Here is a 4,384-nt window from a genome sequence, read left to right as displayed (position 1 = left end):
TTGGGGGTGTGCATCTCATGCCAAAAGCCGATACGATACGCATCTCGATGCATAGCCAACGATACGATACATTAAAAGATACATATGAAGCAGCTACCGTTGCGATGCGTTACGATTCACCCCTGTTACTATGCAGTGCGATCCTATTTCGATTCAATCCGATTCAACACAATGCGATTCGATGCAATATGACGCAATGGAGAAAATATGGTCACTTTTAATGCCTCGAGGCCTGTTTCATAAAACAGTTTTTTTTTTTTTTACAGTTTCTAACCATGCAGCCTTTCTCTCTGGTTTTATTAGCTGTACTTTTTATAGTTTGCAAAACAGATAGCAGAACATCAGAACATAACAATCTAAAATTGTTCTTTAAAGCATTAAAATAACTAAATTAAATTTAAAATCACTGAATTAAAAATGAAAATAAATAATAAAGAAAATGACTACATTTTAACTGCTGTAGGAAACACACATTAACTCATTTGAGCTTAGTAATTACTAGCCTACTAGCTTACATTTGATTTACCTATTACAATAGTCCACTTACAGTTACTGCTATCATAAAAATACAATTTGTGTAGGTTTAAAATTCTACAAAAGACACATTTAATGTCCAAAAAAAACCTTTTTTTTTAGCAAAATGTATATTTTACTCAGAATTACTGCGCTCCTATTCGATTGCGCTTTGTCTGTTTAGTACGCACGCGCGCAGCTGCGCTCGTTGCTCTCGCGTGCCTCACCCAAGCCTGACAGCAAAATGGATATGTTTGCATGCCTTTCTAACATTTACAGATGAAAAATATACATGTGACATGTCAGTTATGCACTGAGGAAAACACAGCGTCTCAAATGCATTAAACAGCACAGATATATTCGCTGTTTGTCATGGTGGATTGATTTGATCCATGATCGACATAAGGTCTGTTTAAGAATAAGCGTGCACAAATTAGTGCGATTGTGTGAATTTAATTTGTAATTTATGGAACCGCTTTAGCCCCGATTGATTTGTTAAGTTATTTCAAATCAGGTTTTGGACTTTAATCCCAGTTTTTCCTCAGGTCTCCGTGGTGTTGTGATGCGTCATATTCAGGCAGCAGCAGTGATGAGAGAACGCGCTTGAGAAACAGTTTAGAGAGGAACAATCAATCTACATATAAAATATTGGTCACTTTCTAAATAATAAAAGTATAGCGCATCCACTAGTAATTCTATATAAATAAATCGGTTTTTACCAATGCAAATATGTTAGAAACGATGCATCGCGATATAAATGACAACTTGTAGACGATGCATCCAGCAAATCAGGGAATCTTCCCATCCCTAATATGTATAGATTTTATTATTTTATCTTTTTCAGACTTTCAATCTTAAAATAAGGAAATCCAATATACAGCTCTAGAAAAATTTAAATACCACTGCAAAATTATCAGTTTCTCTGGTTTTACTATTTATAGGTATGTGTTTAAGTAAAATGACCCTGATAGCAACAGACTCCGGGGCGGATCCGCCCTCAAATCGGCAGCTCCGCTGTACTGTCAGACTCCGTTCGGTCATTCGCCCAGAATATGCCCCGCGTGGCGAAGCTGCGGCCGGCCAGTTTGAAGAGGACTGAACACGGCAAGAATACTGTTTAAATATGCTTTATATGTACAGTTGCCAGTAACATTAAGGTTAATAAAGTAGTTAATTGCTTTGTTGGCATTTTTAATTGTGAAATTGCGTTGTGGAACGTTAACGTTAGCTCTGCAGCACATTAGCATTATCGCAGATTTGAGTTATATCAGGCCTATTTAGACGGGATCTCCTCCTTTTTGTGAGACGCGGTAGTCCTGAGCGTATATGTAATGTTAGGTAATTTTTCACCCCTCTTCAGGAATAACTGCAGGCGATATGATCCGGGCCGGATGAGCTACTTCATGAACGGGTCCGGATCGGATCCGGGCCGGATGAACCGCTTTATTAGCGGATACGGGTAGGGTCTGGACTGGATCCGGTCCGGATCCGTAATCCTTATCTGTTCCGGATCCGTTGCGCTGTGCAAGTGGACTCCGATACGAACCCGTTTTGCGGATCCGTTCCGGAGCTTATGGTGACTCCGGGGCGGATCCGCTCCGGAGTCATTTTGCTATCTGGGGAACATTATAACAACTGACAACACTTTTTCCAAATTCCAAATGTCATTAAGACCATTTATTTGCAGAAAATGACAACTGGTCAAAATAACAAAAAAGATGCAGTGTTTTTAGACCTCAAATAATGCACAGAAAACATTTTAAACAAGACAATACTAAGGTTTTAACTTAAGAAGAGTTCAGAAATCAATATTTGAGAAACACAAAGTTTTAACTTATGAAGGGTTCAGAAATCAATATTTGGTGGAATAACCCTGATTTTCAATCACAGCTTTCATGCTTCTTGGCATGTTCTCCACCAGTCTTGGTGCAAACAAATCAAGCATCTTGGCTATATTTGATTGCGTGTGACCATCCATCTTCCTCTTGATCACATTCTGGAGGTTTTCAATGGGGTTCAGTTCTGGAAATTAGGTTGGCCATGACAGGGTCTTGATCTGGTTGCCCTCCATCCATACTTTGATTGACCTGGATGTGTGGCATGGAGCATTGTCCTGCTGGGAAAACCAATCCTCAGAGTTGGGGAACATTGTCAGAGCAGAAAGAAAGCAAGTTTTCTTCCAGGACAACTTTGTACTTGGCTTAATTCATGCGCCATTCACAAAGACAAATGTGCCCAATTCCAGCCTTGCAGAAACACCCCCAGATCATCACAGATCCTCCACCAAATTTCACAGTGGGTGCGAAACACTGTGGCTTGTAGGCCTCAATCTCCAGGTCTCCATCTAACTATTAGATGACCATGGTGTTGGCAAAGCTTTGCCTGTTTTGAACCGTCCTCGCTGTGCCGTTTGCCGTTCTTTTTGTAGTTCACTTGATGTCATCCTATGGTTGTTGAGTGACATTTGAATGAGTTGTCCGTCATCCCAGTCAGTGGAGAGTCATTTTCACCCTCTGCAGGTCTGTGGCTTTGTTGTCCCCAATGTCTGCAGCTTGACCTTGTTCTTATGAACTGATGTCTTCGAAATTTTAAGAATATAAGCAACCTGATGCTCACTGTATCCCTGCCAGTAAAGCCAGAGTTGAACCCTTCTTTTCCTCACTGAAAACTGTTTTTAACTCTTTTGGCATGGTCAATAGTTATTATTTGATTACAATTATTTTTGAGGTACTGCTAGTACAGTTTTGGACAGTGTTGATCAAAGCAGTGGTTTTTTATACTTTTCCTTGATAAAAAGATTGCTGCTTTAAGAAAATTTTAGAGTGGTCTAATTTTTTTTCTAGAGCTTTAAAATAGTAATTATTTCATTTAATGACGATTATCATGATGTAAACAACGAGTTACATGAATAAATAAAAACATAAACTTTCTTTGTTGTTGTTGTTTGTTTAAAAATGCTTATTGTGTAAATTGCTCAAATTATGATTGTCCCAAAGCTGTGTTGTCATTTCCATTAACAAGCAACTTGTTTAGTGCACAGGAAACAGTGTCAGAACTTAAAATATATGAAACATGATCTTTGAAGAAAACAAAGTAAAACCAGTGTGGTATGAGCTGATGTTAACTGAGTAAAGGTGAAATAAACAAGTAACTTGTATGGCCCATTAACTGACTGGGATATGTTACAGAGAAGCCACACAAATGTTATGTAAATGTACAACAATTGTAGAAAACCTTGTATCAGGATTTTTTTTTTTTTAACTGATGTGAATTATTTGAAATCATTTTATTTAAATTGGGATTCACAAAGTATCATTTTTGTTAAAGGCAGTGAACATATGATGTATATTACAAAGGACAGGTAATTAGAATAATGTAATGTGAAGTAAGTTTGATGTTAATCTAATTGATCTAAATTAATTAAAGGACATCAACAAAATCTGAAACAGTAAGATACAAAAATAGTGCTTCCAATTCTTGTTTTCCTTAAAGGGGTCATATGATGTTGCTAAAAAGAACATTATTTTGTGTATTTGGTGTAATGAAATGTGTTTATGCGGTTTAAGGTTAAAAAAACACATTATTTTCCACATGCTGTACATTATTGTTTCTCCTCTATGCCCCGGCCTTTCTGAAATGCGTCGATTTTTACAAAGTTCATCGGTCTGAAAAGCGAGGTGTGCTCTGATTGGCCAGCTATCCAGTGCATTATGATTAATCACAAAGCAGAGGTTTGTCTTACGTTTACTGCTTAAATGGTTCAGCACCTATTTCAGCGGATAGAAGACCTTGTTTGTACTTGCGTTTTTGGGTGACAGCTGAAAAGCTGAGTTTCCTGGTTTGGCTGCTTGAGGGAATTCCGTTGCTGATT

The sequence above is a fragment of the Sinocyclocheilus rhinocerous genome, unplaced genomic scaffold, assembly GCF_001515625.1.
Source record: "Sinocyclocheilus rhinocerous isolate Xijiao unplaced genomic scaffold, SAMN03320098_v1.1 scaffold491, whole genome shotgun sequence".
NCBI classification, from domain to species: domain Eukaryota; kingdom Metazoa; phylum Chordata; class Actinopteri; order Cypriniformes; family Cyprinidae; genus Sinocyclocheilus; species Sinocyclocheilus rhinocerous.
This window is presented reverse-complemented; position numbering follows the sequence as displayed.